This window comes from Schistocerca gregaria, chromosome 2 (genome assembly GCF_023897955.1).
Source record: "Schistocerca gregaria isolate iqSchGreg1 chromosome 2, iqSchGreg1.2, whole genome shotgun sequence".
Lineage (NCBI taxonomy): Eukaryota > Metazoa > Arthropoda > Insecta > Orthoptera > Acrididae > Schistocerca > Schistocerca gregaria.
Window position 1 is genome coordinate 30,936,783 of NC_064921.1, and position 14,019 is coordinate 30,950,801.

A 14,019-nucleotide genomic window follows, 5' to 3' on the forward strand; every position below is an offset into this window, starting at 1 on the left:
ATTTTAATGTGGTGTTACATGTTATTCCATCTTTCAAGCAAAATTTAATGCACATTCTTTGATCCATCTATTTTGAAAGTAAAAATTCACCAAGCACTTGAAAACATGTGTAACCTTTTCGACTGTCAACTATAAAGTAATTATTCAAAACTGCTGAAAATGCAAATGTACATCAGGAACATGTGTACCTTCTTGAAAAATCAGATTTATAAAACCAACCCACAAAATTAAAAAATTCCCTTTACATTTTATCACATCTCGTTTGTTACACTCTTTTCTCATGCTCAAGACAGGAGGCCCTACATCAGCCTGGGGTCTAAGTGACCTGCTGCTCCTTCCTGACCTTTTAAAATTTACTCCTGATTCCCCTCTGTGGAACAAACTAATGGCTCTGAAAGCTATGTAATAGTTGTTTCTACTTTATAATGTAAATGTATCTTACCCATTTCTAGATGGTGAATATTGTGACTGTGCTTAAAATTATTCATTTATTTATTCCTTCATTTGTGTCCATTTTGTTTGCATGGAGCCAGCACGAAGATGGCTTTTGCCAGCATTGGAAAAAATAATATGAACAATAATTACATTTACAAAAGATGTTGCATACTAAAATTATTGGACCTTAAATCTGTTTTATACATTTATTACTTTACAAATCGTATGCTACTGGTTCATACCACAAGAACTGTCTTGGATTTCATTGAATAAACACAAACATTTTTCTTAGGAAAATATTTTAATTTCATGTTAAAATAAAAACATATTTTTTCCAAATGTTATTCTTATCCAAAATTGTTATGTTCTGTTCTCATGTTGTACTCATTTATATCACTGCCCTTGGTAACTTCACTTGGGTGACTCATAGAAAAGTATAAGTAATCTAAATATGCATAAAGAATATACTGTCAAGTATTTGTGCTGTACAAACACTTCACTACAGGATTCTATACAGCCTATCCAATGTATAAAGCTTATTGCTTGTTTCTGTAGCAGAAATATTATTTTTAAGTGGACATCAGATGCAAAGCCCCATAATTCAATCCTATACTTAATAAAGAAGTAAACTGTTCCATTAGTAAACTATTTATAACGTCAGACCAGGAACTATATTTGCACATTGGCAAAGGAGATATAAGCCACTACTGATCTTTCCACATACAAAGCTAACGTGGTTTGTCCACTACAGATTTTCATCAATGTATACACCTTGAAACTCACAGCTGCCAATTTCTGTCACCAAGATGTTACATGCAATATTTACAGTTGTATGATAATGAGAACTCCCTGTTTTAAATTCCAATAAGTGATATTTAGTAACATTCACCTTGAGGCCCTGATAGTTAAAATATTTTCTTAATTATGTTACCCTACTTTTAGTAAAAGAATCTAACTTCTTACATTTTCTACTACGGAATAAGACTGAGATGTCATCTACAGAGCTTGTAATATGGGAGTTATGTCATTCATGAATATGTGGAAGAGAAAGAGAGCAAGGACTGAGCCGAGAGGTATAGCTTGCACTACTGTTTCACTGGTGGGTTGATAGTTTCCATATACATAATTTGTATTTCAATTTAATGCATTGCTTCTGGTTCAACAACTATGTTGCAATAACAAGCATGTGTGAATCTCCTATGTAACATGACTTCACTTATTTATAAATAACCTATGGTGTACTGTGTCAAATGCTTTCATTGGGTCTGAAAATTTATCTGCAGTTTGTACCCTCTGGTCCAACAGAGAGTATACTTCATAACTGGGTAACTGCTGTTGCCATGCTTAGGCCTTTTCTAAAATCATGCTGAGAAACTACAAGCAGTCTGTGTTTTGTGAAAAAGGCACTAACCTGGCTTGGGGAGGATACTGCTTTCAAATACCTTACTAGAGGTGGGAATTAGTGATATTGATCTATAATTAGAGACACCTTCCTTACTTCCCTTTTTATACACTGCTACATTGTTTATCTACTGCTGTAAATAATCATGTAGGTGTAGTCCAGTAAATGAAGGAAACACAGTGAGGGGAAAATCGTGTAGTCACAAATTTTTGTACAGTGCTTGGAGTAATGGTAGTGAACAATATACCAAAAACCTGTACTGGTGGGGTGTGAGCAGTGTGGGCTGGCGAAGGGAGAGGAGGTGTTTGACTTTTTAAAATAATTTTTCTTCAATAACTTGAAAACTGCAGCTTCTAACAAAAATGTTACCTGGTACAAAATTAAAGTACATTAAATTTCCAACAGAAAAAGTCCTATTCATTTTTCTCTAGGACTGACTGTTTCTGCATTGCAGGGGATTGAAAAATCAGAGATAATTAAAAGTAGTTTTTCATTTTGCAGACAGACCACACTTCCCCAACATTTCCTATCCAGTTCTCTTATATGGGTACCTATTTGCAGTTTTTATGTGAGTGTTTATGTAAAATATGTTCCAATAAATAATGGTTGAGAAGTGTGTAATTCTTAAGGAAGTTGTTGTTAGTGATCTTTTTAGAGTTGGTGGGAAAGGATTTGTCTGGAAAATGGGGATCTTTCCTGTTGTCTGTCATTGGCAGCATATTGTAAAGTGGTGTAATTGTGTTGTAGTGTCTTGTTAGTGAATTAATGAATGACCAGAAAGTTATGGCACTTCTCTCACCATTAACTCTATTAGTGGTAGGTTACATAAATCTCTCCCATTCAGGAACTGCTGTCAGTTGTAGGTTGCACTGAATGGAGCCACTCACAACATATCCACAGTATATCTTCCATGCTGGGAGTGAAAATGTCTGAAGGAATGTGACTAACAGTGTTCAAGTCTAGAATAGTAATTTGCTGCAACACATTGCTTGATTTATGTTATACAAACTTTCACAAAACCTACGTTACCTACTTCTGTTGCAGAGGAGCCTATTTAAGCATCTGGAACTCTTCAGACACTGAGAGAGCTAAGGCTGTGTGATACATTTGATACCCATCATGCTGTGGAAATCACCTCACCCTCCACAGTGGAAACAATTAAATGAGCACTGTTGAATAGATATTGACAACATGCTACATTCAAACAGGCTCTTTTGTGCAGAAAACCATTGATTGCTCCAGCTGTTCAACTTTTTTTACATAATATCTGATATACCAACTCCAAATATATAGGATAAGCATGTAATGGTTCAAATGTTTCAAATGGTTCTGAGCGCTATGCGACTTAACATCTGTGGTCATCAGTCGCCTAGAACTTAGAACTAATTAAACCTAAGTAACCTAAGGACATCACACACATCCATGCCCGAGGCAGGATTCGAACCTGCGACCGTAGCAGTTGCACGGTTCCGGACTGCGCGCCTAGAACCGCGAGACCACCGCGGCCGGCAAGCATGTAATAAACTGAAAATAAGTCCACTACATAAACACAAGCTGAGTGAAGTTACTTTGTCTCTTTACTTAAGAGAACTGGAAAGAAAATACTTGGGGAGTGTTGTCTGCATGAAAAATGAAAAGCAAGCAGGGCTTGTGGTGAGGAAAGTTGTCTTCTAATGCTACAGCTGCTATACGGGATGACTAAGAATCAATTTCCCCCTTAGCAGTGTAGAATGGTGTGCAGGGATTTAAATATTTTCTTTGCATATGAGTTTCTTATGTTAGTATTGTTAGTAACACATATCTGTATTTCATGCAATGCTAATGTACTTTGTGGAAAATAAGCACCCTCCGGCCATGTCTGCACATAGCATCAGCAGTGCTTCATAAGGCGGAGGGTCAGTATAAATTAGTGAGACACACTGTAGTTCCTTCTTGAGATCTAGTGGGATAGACAGATTGGGAAATTACCTGCTCACTCTTTAGTATGCAGACCTGTGATGGAAGGAAGAGAATGAGCATAATCTCGCAAGCTACATTCCCTCATGCTTATATCCTCCACCCCCACCCCATCTAACCTGTCCATACACAGTACACTATTTATCCCTTAATACAGATGTATTACATTCAGGAGTAGAAATCACTTTTTATATTTGTCTTTACAAAACTTGATTTAACAGTAACCATTAATTTTATAACATTAAAAAACTATTTTTAAGGCCAGATTATCATTTAAATGGTCAATAGGTTCCATTTTTTGCTCTTTTTGATGCATATATTTGTATAGAATGTTGGGACAAAATGATTTTTTAATCCATGTGTTACAAAACTTCCTACAGCTCTTCTGATGTACGTTCACAAAATGATCTGTATTACATAATGTATACAGACATATTCACTGAAAAAGTTGACAAACAACATGTGCAGGCTGTCGAACACAGCATATCCAGCTCAGCCAGACTGTATTTTCCCACCATGAAGAATGGGGGAATTGCTCTCCAGGAACAATTCAAGTTAGAAGAAAGGTTGATACACAGTCCTAGAATTGCAGACTAATGTAAGTAACAAAAACATTTTTAGTTGGTCAAATCTGAACAAATGATCAAAATTGGTTAAAACATAATTTTTCATCCACTATATTGGATTAACCATTTTGAATTTTGAAAATATTACTTCAGATTTGTGTTCATCAAAACCAAAAATATATAACAACATGTAGTTTTTATGTAAACTGAACTAATATTACAAATAAAAGTTTTCACTAAACTTTACACAAGTTTTTTCAAGAAATGATTTCTCAAAACTGTGTGCAGCATAAAATAAACAGTTCAACCAATTAACTTTGACCTTTGACCCCTGAAAAGTAATCACATTTATTGGGAGCTTATACCTATAGTTGTGAAATTTGTTAGTATTAACTATTTTAAACCGTAAAGAGTGAAACAAACCACCACAAACCAGACTTAGAGATTGAGTTAACACCATATCATGAAATTTAACATTATTTCATCATGGATAGGTAAAAGCTCCCACAAATTTAATGTAGTATCAATTGATGTTATCAATTTTTGATTTCAAGTAACTCCTGCAGAGCAACACTGCGTGCAGTCTGTGTACTTGAAACTTGCAGGCCCGTTATCAAATAATAATTACAGGCGCTATTATTTTGATCTTACTTTACTTTTATTTTTTGTTGAAAATCTAAAACAAAGTTCAGAGTATGATAAATCATAATTCCCAGTATATCCTTTGATTGTGTCAAAAAAAAATTCCAAACTTTGCCTATTTTTGGCTTATTTGAATAAGAACATGGCCTTAATAATCTGTGATTTTTCGATCCTCTACAACATGTGTACTGTTTATCTTAGAGAAAAAAGGAATAGGACCTTTTCTGTAGAAGCTTTAATGTATTCAGAATCAATTTTTCACTCTCCAGTGGAATGCACTCTTTCTTCCAGGAGTACTATTCCTGCAAGTCTTGTAAGAGAACTTCTGCAGAGTTTGGAAGGTAGGATATGATGTCCTGGCAGAATGAAAAATGTGAGGAAAGGTTGTGAGTCATGCTTGAGTTAGTAGAGCACTTGCCCACATATGACAAAGGTTCCACATATGAATCCCAGTATGGCACACAGTATTAATCTGCCAGGAAGCTTCAATTTAACATAGTTTAATTTTCTACTAAATAATATTTTCACAAGAAAAATGTCAAAATAGTGACCTTTAAATACGTCCCCATTGCTTTTTCTTTGGTGGCTGAACTAGTAAGTAGCTCTGGCCCATCCGGTTAGCCAGGCGGTGTACTGCACGGCTTTCCGAAGCAGGAAGGAGCACCTCGTCCCCAGCACGAATCCGCCTGGCGGACTTGTGTCGAGGTCCAGTGAGCCGGCCAGTCTCTGGATGGTTTTTAGGCACTTTTCCATCTCCCTTGTCGAATGTGGGCTGGGTACCCTTATTCCGCCTCAGCTGCACTATCTCGGTGATTATTGCGCAAACAAGTTCTCCACGTACGCATACACCACTATTACTCTACCATGCAAACATAGGGGTTACACTCATCTGGTGTGAGACGTTCCCTGGGGGCATCCACTGGGGGCCGAACTGCACAATAACCCTGGGTATGGTGTGGGGCAACGGAGGGATAAAGTGGACTGTGGTAGTAGTCATGGGTTTGTGGACCACTGCGGATGTGGCAGGGATGGAGCTTCTCCGTCGTTTCTAGGTTCCTGGTAAACATACAACATACAAGTAGCTCTGAGGTTCCTTTTAAGTACACCTTAGTAATTTCACTCCATATGAAACAATTTTCTTTAACATGCACATTAGATTGCATACTTCCCACCCATTCGTCTCTAATAAATCAAATTCTGAACATTTAGTGAGGTGACAAGGGCCTCAGTCTGTGCATCCACAACACAGGTTGGCTGCTTAGTAGAAATAGTGAAACAGTAATTAAAAATGTTGCATAATTATCTTGGTTTTTCATGACATTAGCATCAAGTCTTGTGCTGAATGGTCCCATGTTCTTTTTGTGCCCTTTATAAAATTAACTCCCAGGATGCCTTACTTATATTATCAGACTGTTCTTTTGCTTTATTGTTAATCTGCCTCTTTAAGTAACCAATTTCAGTTTCAAAAGCTTTATTTGCCTGATTGTATTTTTTCTTAAAAACACATAGAGTAGTAGCTTCATAAAGCAAAGTTAGATCATGGGCATACTGCCTGCACCTAATCAGTCTTGATGGGAATTTCAGATTAGGATTACTTCCATGCTGACAATGTTTAACTACCTCCTGGGTTTCAAATCTTGTCCCGTGTGGAAACTACTAGTTAAACTTCCCTCTCAGCCCATTCATTAAGTCTCCCAACAGCTAGGGTCTGGGTAACTTCCACAACTCTTCCCATTTCCTAAATCTCAACAATCTTTTTCCTCCATCCCTCTTATTTTCCCTTTGGCCTTTCTGCCAGAAGAAGGAAAAACTGGCTCCAAAAGCTTGCACATTTCCATACACTATATATAGATTTTCCCCTGCCTCTGCTTGGTGAGCAGATTTTTTTACATATTTGTTACTGCACTTACTAAGCACTGACAGCATGTCCACTCATGTTCATGTTTTATAATTTTAAATTTGTTTCTCCATGTGTACTGTGGTACCTGCACTTGCACTAAATGCACAGGGAACCTCTTTTCAACATTTTGATGCAGATATTACAAACATCACTATCATTTTTTAAGGCAGCAAGACATCATTACATAAAAACATGCCATTGGCACCATCTTGAGGCAAGGAACCTCTTCGAGTGGAAACAGTGACCAATTACTTCACAATGTTTTTAACTAAAATTTACCCCTTACCCAACTTTTGATTTACTTGGGGATCTTCATGTGGTGGGTATTTACAGACACTTCATACTTTGCCCAAAGTCCAGCTAGTTGGTGAGATTAAGGTGATGTTATATAATCCCAGAAGTTGTGAGTATTTTTACGATTTTTATGGTTCAAAAGCTGGTTAGCAAACAAATAAAAGAGGTTAAAAAGTCTATGTGGCTGGACACAGTTTCCACACACACAACTCGTCTGCTAGATTTATTGTGTCTTTTGGCAGTAATCAGAGTTCGTCAATCAGCTGTAACTTTAGTATCTTTTCAGGTGAATTTGAATTCTGATACAAAATAAGGATCAGGGTTTAATATCTCATTGATAACTGGGTCATCTGAGATGGGATACAATCTCAGATCAGAGAAGGACATATAAGGAAACTGGCTATGTTTTTTTTGGAGATTACTGTGAGACATGTGCCAGAAATAGAAATGTTTGCTCCCATAGGTACTGCCTCCAGGAAATATCTCAGCTGTTGCCAGGAAAGTGTACTTGTAGGACACATTCTTGAGTACTGCTAGAGTGTTTTGAATCCCTACCAGGTCAGATGACACCAAAGCAATTACAAGGCTGCTGCCAGATTTGTTACCGGTCAGTTTAATAAGTGCACGAGGAAGACAATCTTTTCATGAAACTCTAATGACAGCATTCACAAAGCTGCTGTTCTCAACAGACTGTAAAATAATGCTGCTACTGTCAATGTACGTCTCATGTAATGTAAGAAAAATGGATCATATAGAACCACTAATTGTTTAGAGTAGTGTCTTTGACTAGTAATGAAAACTTCAAACCTCACCACTGCTTAAATTTTGAATAAAAACCACTAGCAATGGCAGCTGATGACTTCTGGCATAAGGAATCACCCTCATTGTGCAAACAGCCTTGTCAAAGAGATCAGAGGAGCAGACAGAGGTTCAGGGCACTCTCTTGCACTTGGGATGGGAAACTGCCCCTAAAAGGTGGAAGAATCAGAAATATTCAACAGCAAGAGGATGCAGATGGCAATGGAAACCACTGCATTTACGACACATCATGTGTAACCACAAGATATGTGATCTGTACATGGGCGAAAGATTCCGGACTAGCCCCCATTTGGATATCTGGGAGGAGACTACCAAGAGGGAGGTGACCCTGAGAAAAAGATTGAATAACCATCAAAAGGATAACATTCTATGATGAGGCGCATGGAATATCAGAAGATCGAACATCTGAAAAGGAAAATGCAGAGACTCAATCTAGATATAGCTGGGGTCAACAAAGTGAAATGAGACACGGATTCCTGGTCAGATGAGAATAGGGTAAAATCTACAGCAGCAGAAAATTGTATAATGAGCTTAGGACTTCTTGTTAATAGGAAGGTAGGACAGAGAGTGAGTTATTGTGAACAGGTAAGTAATAGGGTTGTTCTCACCAGAATCGGCAGCAAACTAACACTGAGAACAATAGTTGAAGATGAAGATGTATGTAAAGGTAGGAAAGTATATGAAGATATTGAATGTGTGATTCAGTATGTAAAGGGAGATGAAAATATGATACAATGCAGTTTTAGGGGAGGGAGTAGAAGAAAGGTATGGAAAATATGGGCCTGGTAGTAGGAAGGTAGAGGAGAAAAATTAATTGAGTTCTCTGCAGAGGGCTTTGTAGTTAGGGCAGTCACAGCTTGGATATATAATTTTAAATCAGATATTGTATTGTAACGCTTATGCAGGAGCAGATATAGACTTGGATCATAATTTAGTAATAATGAAGAGCAAGCTGAAGTTCATGAGACTAGTAAGGAAGAATAGTGCACAAGGAAGTGAGATAAGGAAGTGAGATAAGGAAGTACAATGGATTGAAGAGAAACACTAAGTTCCCTGAGGCTACAGATACTGTGATAATGAATAGCTCAGTAGGCAGTTCAGTTGAAGAGGAATGGATGTCTCTACCAAGTGCAGTCACAGAAGTTGGAAAGAAAACAATAGGTAAAATAAAGGTAACTGTGAAGAAACCGTGGATAACAGAAGAAATACTTCAGTTTATCGATGAAAGAAGGAAGCACAGTAGAGTTCAGGGGAATTCTGGAATACAGAAGTACAAACCACGTATAGCTGAGTTAGCTTAACTTCATACCAGACAGTTGCAGTGGGCTGGGCACAGCAGCTACATGGGACTACCTCGACAAATCACATACATAATTTTGTAAACATTTCTATGGCAATGCCTCAGTCTTATCAGAGCTCTACAGATGGCTACTCTTTCCACTTCCATCCATTAGAGATTTGCTGCTGAAAACTGACAATAGCATTGCAAACTGTCTGGGATATTCTTAGACTGTCTTGAGCATATGAACAAAGTAATTAGGAAATGCAGGGAAGCTAAGGCAAAATACCTGCATGAAAAATGTGATGAAATCAGGACAGAAATTATTGTCAGAAAGACAGTCTCAGTATACAGAAAAGTCAAAACAAACTTCAGTGAAATTAAAAGAAAGTGGTAACATTAAGAGTGCAATGTGAATTCAACTGTGAAATGCAGAGGAGAGAGTGGGTAGATGGAAAGAGTACACTGAAGATCTCTACACAGGAAGACTTGTTTGATGACATGATAAAAGAAGAAACAAGAGTCAACAGGAAATAGACAGGGGATCCAGTATTAGAATCAGAATTCAAGAGGGCTTGGGCTGCCTTTAGATCCAATAAGGCAGAACACGTATATAACATTCCATCACAGTTTCTAAAATCATTGGGGAAGTGGCAACAAAATGACAATCCACACTGGTGTGTAGAATCTACACCAGACTGGTAACATACCATCAGGCTTTCAGAGAAACATCATACACACAATTCCAAAGACAGCAAGAGCCAACAAGTGCAAGAATTATTGCACAATCAGGCTAACAGTTCCATCCAAGCATCCAAGAATCAAGAGGGAACAATAAGGCTGGAAGACCAAGAGCACAATGCTCGGGTTAAAATGGATTAAAAAGGGAGTAATGCATGGATGTAGCCTTTGCCCCTATTGTTTAATCTATACATCTAAGAAGCAATGACAGAAATAAAAGAAAGGTTCAAAGGTGGGATTAAAATTCAGGGGAAAGGATATCAATGATATGATTTGCTGATGACATTGCCATCCTCATGAAAGTCAAGAAGTAGTGCAGATATGCTGAATGGAATGAATGGTCTAATGAGTACAGAATATGGACTAATAGTAAATCAAAGAAAGATGAAAGTAATGAAAAGTAGCAGAAAAGAGAACAGTGAGAAACTTATCATCAGAATTGGGGATCACAAAGTAGATGTAGTTAAGGAATTCCGTCACCTGGGGAGTAAAATAATCCATGACATATGAAGCAAGGAGGACATAAAAAGCAGACTAGCATTGGCAAAAAGGACATTCCTGGCCAAGGTATGTCTATTTTATGATACACAGGTGTTAGTTTGAGGATGAAATTTCTGAGATTGCACTTTTAGAGGACAGTATTGTATGGTAGACATGGAATTTGGGAAACCAGAACAGAAGAGAATTGAAGTGTCTGAGATGCAGTGCTCCAAAAAAATGTTGGAAATTGGGTATATTGATAAGGTATGGAATTAAGAAGTTCTCCATGGAATCGGTGAGAAAAAGAACATAAGGAAAACATTGACAAGAAGAAGGAATAGGATGATAAAATATCTGTTCAGACACTAGGGAGCAAGGAAGGGGGGGGGGGGGGGGGGGGGGGCGTAGAGGGTAAAAGCAGTACAGGAAGACAGAGACTGAGAACACAGGATGCAAGCTGGTACTATGAGATGAAACGGTTGGCACAGGTGCACCAAACCTGTCACAAGACTGATGACTCAAAGAAAAAAATGAGGAAGCATATAGAGAGTCCTTTTTTCCTCACTCCATCTGTGGATGGAACAGGAAAGGAAATTACTAACAGTGATGAAGGATACCCTCCACCATGTATAATACGGTGGCCAAGAGACTATGTATGCAGATGTACAGGAATGTATGCAGGGTGTTACAAATGTGTTCGATATTTTGATATGTGGTAATATGAAACAAATCAAAGAAAAATGTTCTGTAAATGTGAGCTCTAAAATGCACACCTTAAGAGCAATGACTACTTGTACATCTTAACTACTGTGAAATGCATCTGTTCTCTGCATGATCTTTGCTATTATAAACAACCAGCAGAATGCAGTAAACTCTCTGTTACTGTCCATGGATACAGCTGGCAATAAACTGTAGACCACATTCATAATTCTATAAGTGCAGTCTTTACATTAGTGCTTTGATAAGTTTGTGAAATGGTTTTTCTTTTTTCAGTTCTACCCTTTTTCTTGTGGCATCCTTGCATAAGTTCTTCCCAAAACATTTTCCTCAAGCAGGAAGTGAAAAATTTAGAAAACGTAAATCATGAGAATTTATTTGTTAGGGATATACCAAATTTAATCAAACAAAAAGTCTAGAATCCTAGAGAATGAAGGTCACTTGAATAAAAGGAAAATGCAATCGAAAGAACTAATAAATTATGAGACTAAATTTCTAACTAGCACTTGCCTTCGAGATGTACAATTTATAGTACTGCCAAAAAACAAAGATAAAAGCAAATGGGACACACTATCTAGCTTTCAGAACTAGCAGTTTCTTCATCAGGGAGGAGGAGAAAATATGTCAGGGAGAGTTAAAAAGGAAGGGTGCTCACCCAAACCTCAAGGTGAAAGAAAAACCCACCTAAGGAAAAGGGTACACGAAGGTCAAGATTGTGGAGGTATATATGGTTTATTGAACAGAGGTACTTATGTAAACAACAAAATATCTTGCACATTCAGAGAAAGCAGAAGAACACAAAATCTTAAAAAATTATGCAGATATTAAAGATAATGAGAGAGTTTCAACCAAATGATGCTTAATGAAACAAAGATATTCAGAAACGTATCCAAGTTGAACATTTGGTAAGAGAAACAATTGAAAATAACAAAGAGTATGAAGAAAAACAAAACATAAGCCAATATAAGGTTGTTGTTGTTGTGGTCTTCAGTCCTGAGACTGGTTTCATGCAGCTCTCAATGCTACTCTATCCTGTGCAAGCTTCTTCATCTCCCAGTACCTACTGCAGCCTACATCCTTCTGAATCTGCTTAGTGTATTCATCTCTTGGTCTCCCTCTACGGTTTTTAACCTCCACACTCCCCTCCAATACTAAATTGGTGATCCCTCGATGTCTCAGAACATGTCCTACCAAACAATCCCTTCTTCTAGTCAAATTGTGCCACATACTCCTCTTCTCCCCAATTCTATTCAATACCTCCTCATTAGTTATATGATCTACCCATCTAATCTTCAGCATTCTACTGTAGCACCACATTTTGAAAGCTTCTATTCTCTTCTTGTCCAAACTATTTATCGTCCACGTTTCACTTCCATACATCGCTACACTCCATAAAAATACTTTCAGAAATGACTTCCTGACACTTAAATGTATACTTGATGTTAACAAATTTTACTTCTTCAGAAACGCTTTCCTTGCCATTGCCAGTCTGCATTTTATATCATCATCAGTTATTTTGCTCCCCAAATAGCAAAACTCCTTTACTACTTTAAGTGTCTCATTTCCTAATCTATTTCCCTCAGCATCACCCGACTTAATTCGATAACATTCCATTATCCTCATTTTGCTTTTGTTGATGTTCATCTTATACCCTCCTTTCAAGGCACTGTCCATTCCGTTCAACTGCTCCTCCAAGTCCTTTTCTGTCTCTGACAGAATTACAATGTCATCGGCGAACCTCAAAGTTTTTATTTCTTCTCCATGGACTTTTATACCTACACTGAACTTTTCTTTCATTTCATTTATTGCTTTCTCAATATACAGACTGAATAACATCGGGGATTGGCTACAACCCTGTCTCACCCCCTTCCCAACCACTGCTTCCCTTTCATACCCCTGGACTCTTATAACTGCCATCTGGTTTCTGTACAAATTGTAAATAGCCTTTCGCTCACTGTATTTTACCCCTGACACTTTCAGAATTTGAAAGAGAGTATTCCAGTCAACATTTTAAAAAGCTTTCTCTAAGTCTACAAATGCTGGAAACGTAGGTTTGCCTTTCCTTAATCTTTCTTCTTCTAAGATAAGTCATAGGGTCAGTATTGCCTCACGGGTTCCAACATTTCTATGGAATCCAAACTGATCCTGCCCGAGGTCAGCTACTATCAGTTTTTCCATTCGTCTGTAAAGAATTCGCATTAGTATTTTGCAGCTATGACCTATTATACTGATAGTTCGGTAATTTTAACATCTGTCAACACCTACTTTCTTTGAGATTGGAATTATTATGTTCTTCTTGAAGTCTGAGGGTATTTCGCCTGTCTCATACATCTTGATCACCAGATGGTAGAGTTTTGTCAGGACTGGCTCTCCCAAGGCTGTCAGTAGTTCTAATGGAATGTTGTCTACTCTGGGGCCTTGTTTCAACTCAGGTCTTTCAGTGCTCTGTCAAACTCTTCACGCAGTATCATATCTCTCATTTCATCTTCACCTACATCCACTTTCATTTCCATAATATTGTCCTGAAGTACTTCGCCCTTGTATAGACCCTCTATATACTCCTTCTACCTTTCTGCTTTCCCTTCTTTGCTTAGAACTGGGTTTCCATCTGAGCTCTTGATATTCATGCATGTGGTTCTCCTTTCTCCAAAGGTCTCTCATATATATAAGGTCCAATATAAGGTACACACCACAGTTTGTCAATAAAGGTGGAATTGGTGCAGTAACTAAAAACAGAGTAAACATTGTACAATCATTCCAGCACCATTCAACTGTTTCTACTGGTGAA

General features: G+C 37.7%; 1 protein-coding gene across 1 annotated transcript in view; it reads right to left on the reverse strand.

Annotated features, from left to right (window-relative positions):
- LOC126335624 (Down syndrome cell adhesion molecule-like protein Dscam2) overlaps window positions 1-14,019 on the reverse strand; it is a 178,530-nt gene that overhangs the window by 100,819 nt on the left and 63,692 nt on the right. The gene's annotated exons all lie outside the window — the stretch shown is intronic.